The sequence below is a fragment of the Prionailurus viverrinus genome, chromosome B2, assembly GCF_022837055.1.
Source record: "Prionailurus viverrinus isolate Anna chromosome B2, UM_Priviv_1.0, whole genome shotgun sequence".
Taxonomy (NCBI): Eukaryota; Metazoa; Chordata; class Mammalia; order Carnivora; family Felidae; genus Prionailurus; species Prionailurus viverrinus.
The window spans coordinates 55,428,525-55,441,011 of NC_062565.1; positions in this window are offsets into that span (position 1 = coordinate 55,428,525).

The following is a 12,487-nucleotide window of genomic DNA, read 5'->3' on the forward strand; positions in this document are numbered from 1 at the left end:
TCCTTTTTACAGTGTTTCTGATTGGCCTATTGCATAAATTTTAATAGTCTTGGCCACAATTGGTAACAGTAGCTTGTATGTTAGAAACATGTCTGTATCACCATGGTCATGTTTTGGTTTTATTAGATTTTCTGCTGAACTGCCATTTCTTTCTTGTTCATAACTAGCTAATAGGTTTTCTCAAGTCAGCTGCCAGTTAGATATGCTAAACTATATCATCAACATTGCCACAGTTGTGGGGGAACATCCATTTGGTTCATGCAGTTGCTATTTTAAGCTATTAAAGTAAGATTTAAGGTAAAGGGCTGGAAAATGTCCATATTTCATATTGTTATGAATTTTTACTCATCTGAGACTTTCCCTATGTGTTTTATTTTAAAACACATTGTATTGATAATGAAATAGAAGTAAGTTATAGAAGGAAAAAATTAGAAACTACAGAAAAATACAAAGAACAAAGTAAAAATCACTTGTGATCTCACTACTTGGACAAAGCTGCTGTTAATATTTTTCTGCCTTTGCTTCATTTAAGACTTCTGTTTTCATATATAAAAGGCTAATCATGCTATTTGTATGCATAAATACATATACACAAAAAGTCACCTTACTGTTACATAGTTTGGCATCTTCATAATATGTCATGTGATTGTTCCATGTTAGTAAAAATTCTTCATTCCCTATTTTTATTATTTATGTCATAGTTGAATGTAAATATATGTAGAACTCCTATCATAATGCCTGGGACATAGTTAGCACTCAAATGGTAACTGTTATGCATATCTCTGTACATAGAATTGTCTTTATTTGTGTAAAGTCTTTGGGCCTAGAATTACAAACAAGTTAGTGTTCCTAATGCAATTTGTCAACTCTTTTTTTAAAAAAGATATCTTTCTTTTTACATAATCAGGAACAGATGAATATTCTTAGAGAGTTTATTTTCTTTTTACAAGGAACAAATGTTCTCTTTCCCTCCATGTATTATTTAAAATATCTGTGTTTTTTATGTTGACAGTAAATGGTCTGCCAGAACTTGATGTTATGAGCTTCACAAACAATTGTGTGCCTATATGTTTCTCCTGGTACTTCTTAGTTTTTATTTCATATATCTCATCAAATCAATGAAAGAATATATCCCTTCCTTGTGGATTAGATTTTTAGAACAACAATTTTTGCGCACTTAATTTGAATCTTAAATGTGACTTTGTCTAAAAGTAATATGCTGCTCCTGGTTTTTTAAATTTTTGTTTTGTTTTTATGGTTTGATTTTGATATCTTTCCCATAAGGCATTTATTTTTCACCCATTTTAATCATTCTAATTTTATTATTTCTTTTGTAAGCAGTATGTAGTGTGTCTATTATTTAATCAAGAAATTTATTCTTTTCACATTTGTGATCTGACATGTTGTCATCTGATTGATTTTATGATTTACCTTTCCTTACCATGATTAGTATTTTCTTATTTTTATGACTTTTTCTGTAGATGGCCTATGTTTTGTTTGCTTTTTTCCCCCCTCCTCCAGTGAGTAGGAAACGTATGACAGGTTTGCTGTCTTTAAAGATAGCTTTCCAGGTACATTTAAAATCTTTACTTCAGTAAGAATTGCATAGCATCTTTTTAATGTCCTTATATGTCACTTTTATTTTTGACCCATTATTAAATTCCTGATCTTTTTTAGTTTTATTTTGGTTTGTAGGTCATATGAGTGGTTAAATTAATAATTAATACTTCATATATTACATTTATTTTATGTAATATATTTGAGATTTTTATTTCATTTTGTGATGATGTTTATAATAATTTTGTATATTCAGTCATTTGATTTCAGTGTTAACCACCAGTACTTGTATATGACAACGTTGTTTAAAATGTTGAGCTTTTAATTTTGATGCCATTCTTCGTTGACTGGTCTTTGGCGGTATTGGTAAGAGTTTAGTTCCGGAGAACTCAGTGACAGAAAAGTGAATCTACTCCTGTTAGTTTTAGCAGGAAAAAAATCATAATGTATTAAATAGTTTATGAAATATCAGAAAGGCTGTAGAAACAGACTCAAGGTTGAACTTTTGAGAGCAGCTTGTAGGCCACAGTCCAGAATTAGGCCACCTAGGAAGCTTCTCCCTCGGTTATAATTAGGAAGCATTTGGTTCCAGAGTGATCCTTTCAAGGCCATGATCCAGGAAACTGCTACTATTGCTGCTGGCTATAGGACTATGTCCCACTTGTTACAAAATGTGCCAGCAAAACGGGTGGCCCATGAAGCTAGGGACTGGACTGCAAATGTTGCTTCAGAAAAACCAAGAACCTCCATGATTGTGCTTACTGCAAAATAGCAGCAGCAGCTGGAAAAGATGGCTTCTGCAACACTAATGCTTTTTCAGGTCATTGGTGAATGTATTTTGATAGGTCAAACCTAAATCATACCTGGAAACTCTAGCTGCAAAGGAACCTACAAATTGAATTGTTTGTTTTTCTAGTCCCAACTTTATAGGAGTATTCTCTACTGTGAAGATAGAATTGATGCCCAAAGCCAAATCTCGTATCTACCACAGCATTATAGCTGAAAAAGCTGAGGATATCTCCCAGAAATGAATTTGTGCATTCAGTCACAAACACAGATGTACAGGAGGTGTCCTCTTCCCAAACTGGAGGCTCATACTGGCAGTCTACTACTTGAGGACAGCGGAAGAGGAGAGCATGCTCCACCTGATCAGGCAGTTACAGCAGAGTCAGAGACGAGGGTCAGAGAGAATGGGTAGAGCCCATTTATTCTTTTGAGGTACAGAGAATTGTCCCACAGCCTCCCCTAGAAAGTAGACATTGAGCTGGAGCAGAAATATGATTTTTGTAGTTTGAGCTGGGAATGTGAAAAGTGAAAGAAAAGGGTTCTACCGGGGCGCCTGGGTGGCGCAGTCAGTTAAGCGTCCGACTTCAGCTAGGTCACGACCTCGCGGTCCGGGAGTTCGAGCCCCGCGTCAGGCTCTGGGCTGATGGCTCAGAGCCTGGAGCCTGTTTCCGATTCTGTGTCTCCCTCTCTCTCTGCCCGTCGCCCGTTCATGCTCTGTCTCTCTCTGTCCCAAAAATAAAATAAAAATGTTGAAAAAAAAGAAAAGCGTTCTACCAGCGTAACTTCTTAATCTTTTAAAACATTATGTGATAATGGTGGTATGTTTTCTGAATGTAGGAATCCCCTCTGTAGTTGAAAATGTTTTCACATGTGAATGACATCTTGGCTTGGTTGTAGTCTTGGGTTATAGGCTTTTCTCCCTAAAAATGTCATTGTTTGGTCACTAAGTATTTCAAGGGAAAAACCTCAGGCCAGGCTAATATTCCTTGGTAGAGAAACCAGTTTGTTTGTTTTTTCTGCCTAGTGCCTTATGGACTTTGTTTTTAGCCTGTTAATTGGGCACTTTAACAGAATATGTAGATATTTGGTCTGTTGGTTGAGATTTACTTGGAAAATAGTTGGGCTTTTATAGTAAGTTATAAGATCTTTTATCAGTTTAGACAAGTTTTCTTCAATAGTCACTGACTGTTGTTTCTGTTATATGTTTTATGTTTACAACTTGGGGAAAACGTGTCTATATAAGTTTAAAATTTAATTATTTATTGAAAATATTAAAAAAATTTAGTTCCTCAGTTATGTTACCCACATTTCAGGTGCTTAGTGGCCACATGTGGTTAGTGTTACTCTATTGGATAGCATAGGTATAGAACATTTTTTCACTGCAGAAGGTTTTATTGGACAATGTCCTTAAATCTGCATTTGCTGATGAACTCAAATACTATTGGTTTTTAATGCTGTGTTTTGGGAGGAGTATTTAAAAGTATCTAAGATTAGGGTGATGTCCAACTCTTGATTTCGGCTCAGATCATGATCTCATGGTGAATTTGAGCCCTGTGTCAGGCTCTGTGCTGACAGTACAGAGCCTACTTGGGATTCTCTCTCTCCTTCTCTCTCTGCCCTTCCCCTGCTAGGCATGCTCTCCCTCTCTCAAAAAAAAAAATAATTTTTTTTTAAAAAGTGTCTAAGATTAGGGACTCTTGATTTTAGCTGGGTTTCTTTAAAAAAACTTTTTTTTAATGTTTATTTTTGAGAGACAGAGAGAGACAGAGTGTGAGCGGGGGACGGGCAGAGAGAGAGAGAGAAAGACACAGAATCTGAAGAGGTTCCAGGCTCTGAGCTGTCAGCACAGAGCCTGATGCGGAGCTCGAACTCACAAGCTGTGAGATCATGACCTGAGCCGAAGTCGGATGCCTAACCAACTGAAACACTCAGGTACCCCTAGCTGGGTTTTTTAAAAAAAATAACCTTTTAATTGTTGAATAAGATATTTATTTTAGAATATTTAAAAATGTATAGAAAAGTTGCAAAGTTAGTATAAAGACTTGCCATATTGGGGCCCCTGGATGGCTCAGTCGGTTGAGCGTCTGACTTCGGCTCAGGTCGTGATCTTATGGTTCGTGGGTTCGAGCCCCATGTCGGGCTCTGTGCTCACAGCATAGAGCCTGGAGCCTGCTTCGAATTCTTTGTCTCCCTCTCTCTCTGCTCCTCCCCTGCTCATGCTGTGTTTTCCTCTCTCCCTCAAAAATAAATTTAAAAAAATTTTTAAAAATTAAAAAAAATAAAGACCTTCTATATAACCCTTGTCTAAAAATTTTCAGTGAAGTCAGAAGGTAAGAGAATTAATATTTACCTAGACTCTTCACATTTAAACTGATTATTACGATAGTTGGGTTAATAATATCTGTCATATTTGTGACTATTTTCTTGCATTTTTCTCTATTTTCCTCCCCCTTCCCTCTTTTTCTGCCTTTTCTGGTTTTAAATGATCATTTTATATGATTTCATTTTATCTCTTCTTTTAGCGTATCAATAACCTCATTTAAAAATTTTAGTGGTTACCTTATGGTTTATGGTACATATTTTTAAACTAATCTAAATCCATCTTCAAATAACTTCGTACAGAGTAAAGTTACCTTATAACAGAGTATTCTTAATTCATTTGTCTGTTGTGGCATTACAGTCATTCATTTCACTTATTCATGTGTTATCAATAATCAGTACACTATTATTGCTTTAAAGAAAGAAATCTTTTAGGTCAATTAAGTATAAGAGAAAATAAAAGGTTTTATTTTACTTTCATTCATTTCTTCCCTGTCATGCTTGCTTTATTTATGTAGATCATAACATGTCATTTCTTTCTGCCTGAATTAACTTCTTTTAGCATTTCTTTTAGGGCTTGTTGGCTGGCAATGAATTCCTTCACTTTTTGTGTGTCTGAGAAGGTCTTTATGTCTCTTTCACTTTTGAAGGGTAATTTTGCTGGATATAGAATTCTAGGTTGATGGTTTTCTTTCAATACCTTAATTCATTCTATTTTCCTCTTACTTGCTGGTTTCTGACAATAAGCCTGCTGTAATTCTTATCCTCTGTTACTCCATAGGTTAAGAGACCTCTCCTCCCATTCCTGCTGGATTCCCAAAATTTTCTCTTTGTCTTTGGTTTTCTGCAGTGGAATGCTGATGTGTGCTTTTTTTTTTTTTAAATAATGTTTATTTATTTTTGAGAAAGAGAGAGAGAGAGAGAGAAAGAGAGAGCATGAGTGGGGGAGGGGCAGAGAGAGAGGGAGACACAATCTAAAGCAGGCTCCAGGTTCCAAGCTGTCAGCACAGAGCTCGTTGTGGGGCTCAAACTCACAAGCTGCAAGATCATGACCTGAGTCAAAGTCAGGTGCTTAACCAACTGAGGTACCCAGGTGCCCCTGAGGTATGCTTTTTGTGGCATTCATGCTTGGTGTTTTCTCAGCTTCCTGTATCTGTGGTTTGGTGTCTGTCATTAAATTTTTGAAAGTTCTCAGCCATTACCACACATATTGTTCTGCTTTGTTCTCTTTCCTTTCCTTCTGGTATTTAATTATGCGTACATTATATGTTTTGATATTGTCCCTTAATTCTTTCAGGTCTTGTTGTTGTTGTTGTTTTCTTTTTTCTCTTTGTATTTTGGTTTGGGAAGTTTCTGTTAACCTGTCTTCAAGTTTTCTGATTCTTTTCTGTCATTTAAAGTTTACATTGAATTCATTAAAGGTGTTGTTCATTTCAGTTACTGTGTATTTTATTTCTAGAATTTCCTTTTGATTCTTTTTTAGTTTCTGTCTTTCTGCTTAGGTTACCAATCTGCTCTTGCATGCTGTCTAATTTTTCCATTAGAGCCCTTACGTATTAATTATAGTTATTTAAAATTCCCTGTCTGGGGCGCCTGGGTGGCTTAGTCGGTTAAGCGTCCGACTTCAGCTCAGGTCATGATCTCGCGGTCCGTGAGTTCGAGCCCCGCGTCAGGCTCTGGGCTGATGGCTCAGAGCCTGGAGCCAGCTTCCGATTCTGTGTCTCCCTCTCTCTCTGCCCCTCCCCCGTTCATGCTCTGTCTCTCTCTCTCAAAAATAAATAAACGTTAAAAAAAAAATTAAAAAAAAAAAAATAAAATTTCCTGACTGAAAATTCCAACAACTGTGTCCTTTCTGAATCTGGTTCTGATTATTGCTTTGCCTCATCAGTGCTTTCTTTCCTTGCTTTTGGCATTTTTCTCTTGAAAACTGGACATGTTGTGCTGGGAAATAGAAATGGAGGCATATAGATCTTTATCATGAGGATTTATGTTAATTTGGCTGAGAATTGGGCTATGTTTATTGTTTGTTGTAGCTATAAATACCAGAGGCCCCAATTCCTATAGTGTCCTGGTTTTTGTCTCCCCTGTTGTCTTTAGGTTTTCCTGAGAACTCCTCAGATAGAGTTAATGTTTTAGTTTGTTCAACTATAATCCACTGTTATACTGGAGTCCTATTTTAGTGGTGATAAGGTCTGGGGAAAGGGAGCATTCCATCCATAATCTCAGTCTTTTTGAAGGTATGTGTCTTCAGGCCTTCCAGTGTTTCTGCAGTATAAAGGAGAACTTGTCCACTGAGATGTTTCCAGTCTATATCCTTGAAGTCCTGACCCCAATTAACTATGGTTTATTTTCCTTCTTAAGAAGAAAATAGGAAGGCTAGAGGTGGCTGGAAGGCTGGAGTGAAGATACTTAAATTCCGTAAGTTGGTTACTTGCCTTAAAGATAAGTAAACCTGGCAGTTGTCAGGCAGACATCATCTGTTGTGTACATGCTGAATCAGAGAAAGATATTTAGAGTGAAGACGTGTACATTCTGAGAGAGCATATGTGTGAAATCATAAGCCTGAGATAGAGACATAGAGGGTAAGAACCTTGGGTATCTGTAACATTCCATGGATGTCTTAGGCTCTGAGTGATACCCCTATTTTATTATAATAAATTTCCCTTTAGTGCCTAAACTAGATTGAAAGCATATTTTTTACTTATTGCCCACGGGTTATTGAAGACATAGTGATAATGAGAATCAGAATGAATTTCAGAGAAAGAGGGAAACCTGCATATTTGTTTGAACATTAGCCTTGAGAAGTGCAAAGACACCTAGTCATGTCTGAATGTTTGTATTAATTATTAAATAACACTGGTACTTTGGAATAAAGACATAAGTAAAATTTTTATATTATTCCATATAGCTTCCATTCAGTGTTTTAAGATTAAGATCGCAAATTTATTTGATCCAATTGTATTTGATAGTTGACTGTACTTCCTATTTGTAAAGATTTGATAGAATCTTGTCAGTTAATGAATTGCATATTTCTGACCTTTTGACTAAAATTGTTGAATTATGAGTTTCTATACCCAGAGGAACTTCTTTGCAGTTTGAGTCTCTGGACTTTCTAGTTCAGCTGTCCTGAGAAGGAAGTCATTAAATAGTAAGTTAGAGATACATAATGATGACAGTCTTTGGAAAAGAAGAACAAATTTGTGTAAAAGATGGGCTGATGGATCAGGCATTACTGAAGGGAAATTTTTATAGAGGACACGGATTTCTATTTCTGTTAGCCTACTTCTTAGGCTTTGTGTATATATGAAGCTGTCAGCCTTCTTTAGACCACAGTCGTTTAGCCAGGGATAGGGAGTTTAAGGATACTAACAGAGGTTCTATGGCACTCATTCAAGGTAGGGTTTGGATAGTTAAGGTCTTCCTCTTGTTTTGATATTTCTTATTTACTTAATTTTAAAAATAATATATTAAGTATACATGACAGTACATAGAAAATATTAGCAACCTTGGGTTTAGCAAAGATTTCTTAAATGTAACAAAAGCATAAGCTACAGGAAAAAAAAATCAAGACATTGGACTTTATCAATGTTAAGACATTTTCTCTTCAAAAGGCTGTTAAAATGAAAAGTCAAGCTACAGACTGGGAGAAAATATTTGTAAAACTAGTCTGACAATATATGACTTATGTCCATTGTATGATATAGTCATATACCCGTAAGATCACTTACTATTCTTACAACTTAATGATAAGACAAATAACCCATCTAAAAGGTGCACAAAAGATTTCAACAGATACTTCCCTGAAGAAGATATGCAGATGGAAAATGAGCACATGAAAAGATACTCAGCATCATTAGTCACAGAGAAAATGCAAATTAAACCACAATGAGATATTATAGTGCTTGTACCAGAGTGACTAAAATTGAAAACACAGACCAAACCGAGTGTTGACAATGATGTGGAGGAACTGAGACTCTTGTACATTGCTGGTGTAATATAAAATGGAGTAATGTACTGTCACTTTGAGAAACAGTTTGACAGTTGTGTGTGTGTGTGTGTGTGTGTGTGTGTGTGTGTGTGTGTTAAAAATACACCTACCATATAGTCCATACGTTCTACCTCTATATTTTTACCTAAGAGACATAAAAGCATATGTCCATTTTTTTAAATGTTTATTTATTTATTTTGAGAGAGAGAGAGAGAAAGAGGGTGAGCATGAGTGGGGGAGGGGCAAAGAGAGAGAATCTTCACTGTAGTGCAGAGCCTGATGTGGGATTTGATTTCACAGTCATGAAATCATGACCTGAACCAATATCAAGAGTTAGATACTCAACTGACTGAGCCACCCAGGTGCCCTGAAAGCATATGTTCATTTGAAGACTGGTATGTGACAATTCATAAAAGGTTTATCGGAAATAGCCCCAAACTGGAAGTAATTGAAATGTCCATCAACAGGTAAATGGATAAACAATATGTCATGGAATACTACTCAGCAATAAAGAGGAATGAACTATTGCTACAAGCAACAACATGAATAAACCTCAAAATAATTATGTGGAGTAAAGAGAGACAGACAAAATAGTACATAATCTATGATTCTATTTACATAAATTCTAGAATATGCCAACTAATCTATAGTGGTGGAAAACATATCAGTGCTTGCCTAGAGGATAAAATAAGGAAAGAGGTATTAAAGGTGTTATAAAGGGACATGAAGAAACTTTGGGAAGTGATAGATATTGTGAAAATAAAGGAAGCCTCATTTAAAATGGAGTAGGGCACTTTTGAAGGGGGAGTTCTCATGCACTACTGTTCACTATAAGAAGCATACCTTGCATTCCTCAGCAGGGAGACACTTTACATACCCCAGAAGGAGGAAAGAAGAATTTCTCCTTGCCCAGCAACAGCTCAGCCAATGAGAATTCAGTGAAACAGCCTCCTCTCAGCTTCTTCCTTTCCCCTGTAAAAGCCAGCCCTTCTCTTTTGTTGTCCAGACTTGCCTATGGCTTGCCATAGCTTGCTTGTCCTAAATTGCAATTCCTCTGCTAATTCTGCATAAACTAATTTTGCTGATAAAATAACTGGTTCTACTGCTTTTAAGGTCAATAGTATGTTTATTGTCTTGGTGTGTGGTGATAGTTTCAAACCTGTATGCCTATACCCAAACTTATCAAATTGTATACTTTAAATATGTATACTTTATTGTATATCAATTATACTTCAATAAGGCTTTAAAAAGAACAAATTAGGTAAGCTCAGCTGGAAGTAAATGAACAAAATAGGCATACATATGATATATAAGATGCTCAGCATTAATAATTAGAGAAATGCAACTCAAAACCATAATGAAATATATCATTTCACACCCATTAGGATGCCTATTATCAAAAAAAAAACCCAGAAAATAAGCAGTATTTAGTGAGGATGTAGAGAAATTAGAACGCTTGTATATTGTTGATAGGAATGTAAAATGGTGCTACTATGGAAAACAATATGGTAGTCCCTGAGTAAATTCAACATAGAATTATCATATGATGTGTCATTTCCACTTACAGGTGGGTACACAAAAAAATTGAAAGTAAAACCTTGAACAGATACTTGTATACCAGTGTTTAGAGCAAAATTATTCATAATAGCCAAAAGGTAGAAACAACCCAAATGTCAATTAAAAGGTGAATGGATAAACAAAATGTGGTATGATGGAGTATTATTTAGCCTTAACAAGAAATGAAATTCTGAGGGGCGCCTGGGTGGCGCAGTCGGTTAAGCGTCCGACTTCAGCCAGGTCACGATCTCGCGGTCCGTGAGTTCGAGCCCCGCGACAGGCTCTGGGCTGATGGCTCAGAGCCTGGAGCCTGTTTCCGATTCTGTGTCTCCCTCTCTCTGCCCCTCCCCCGTTCATGCTCTGTCTCTCTCTGTCCCAAAAATAAATAAAAAAAAAAAAAAAAAAAAAAAAAAAAAAGAAATGAAATTCTGATACATGCTTTAAAGTAGATGAACCCTGAGGACATTATGTGATACAAAAGCAAATAATGTATAATTTCACTTATATGAGCTAGAATAGCCAAATTCATAGAGAGAGTAAGTAGAGGAGTGATTACTACAGGCCACTGGGAGGGTAATGGAGAGTTATTGTTTGATGGGTACACAATTTTATTGTGGGAAGATGAAAAATTTCTGGAGATGGAGAGTTGTGACAGTTGCACAACAATGTGAATGTACCTAAAGCCAGTCAACTCTATACTCAAAAATGAGAAATGGGAAGTTTTATTTTATGTTTGTTTTATCACAATAAAGTTTAAAATATCTGCTATTTCAAATGGGATCCCTAAGAGGCAAGCAAATTTTTGTGTCCAAATTTAATGAGTTTTGTAAGAATATGAAGATGCCCTGGGAAAAGAAGCTGCATTCTGTTGGGTAAATAATTTCCTTAAAGGCTGGGTTATAGACTGACCATAGTTGAAGAGGTGAGTACATATCACTTTACGTTTCATCTCAGGCTAAAGGCATTATATACTAAAGAGGAAGAGCGAGATTCATGTTGAAATGAAGTCTCACCTAACAGTTCACTCTGCCAGCTTGGAGTGAATATTAAAGCAGTAGCCTCTCCTCTTCTGATGCAGAACTGAGTTCCTCTGTTCTTTTGGAGCTTTGTTTTCCGTATTTGTCATGCTACGGTGACGATATCTTCGCACCTACAACTTCAGGGTGTCGTTTCAAGATAGGCTAAAATAAAATAAGCCTATAAATTGCCTTTAGTTCTTCAGAGACTAGGTGATGTTATTTTTGTCAGCTGTTCAGTCCATGTGAGAATAGGATCAGTCATTCGAGTCCTACTGCTATTTACTACAGGGTGTGTCAAGACTACAGTGACCTCTGACCCAGATGATATTCATCAGGGGTTGGGGCTAAAGGCTTTTTCATTTAAAGTATCCCTCACCTGTACAATTTTTTTTTTCAAGAAGCATCCTAAAAGCAATATACAAATGGGAGGAAATACAGTAAAGATGTCATAGCTAAAACAGTATTAAAAGTGTTCATGATTTCCTTTTATTTTCTTGCATCGTTTCATTGCTGTAAAAGAAACATACCAGTTTTCTGGAGCATTTTGCTAGTTTCTGATGAAGGATAATAGGGATGATTGTACCTGTGGTTAATATAAGTGTAGGAAAGGAAAAGAACTTTTCTAATACCCTCTTAAGTTTAGTGAGTGAGATCTGTGAAACCAACAAATGACAATTTCATGGGAGAAACAGTTTGTTATGCATGCACATAGGAGTGTCACAGAAAAGTGAAACCTCTAAAAATATGATTAGGCTGAGGACTTATATACCATTTTAAAATAGGATGATGAATTTTTGAAAAGTGACAAGATAAAGGAAAAGGGATTTGGAAATCTAGGGACAGTAAAAAATATGTGGAGGAAACTAATGAAAGATAAGTGTTATTTTAGTAATGTTTGTTTATGCAGACTCAAGTCAGTGCTATCACCAGAATAAGAGTCATGTCTTCCTTCTTGTAAGGGAAAGGGGAGGGGAAGACAGCTTCATAAAGGGAAATTTATGTGGGAAGGGGGAGGAAGCTGTTTATAATTTGCTTGGATATTGGTCTCATGTTGTATAACTTAAATCCTTCTTTGTCATCATTTACTTGAGAGTTTTCAAATTTCTCCATCTGAGTGTGTCAGATAATGCACATTTATCCCTTATAACCCCTTGGGGGGGGGCAGGCAGCTTTGCTACCTCTTATGGCTGAGTGGTTCCACAGTGGTGGCAGGGCTAATTCTCAGGGAAGTAGACATGAAGCATGGTAATGTCAGAGTTTG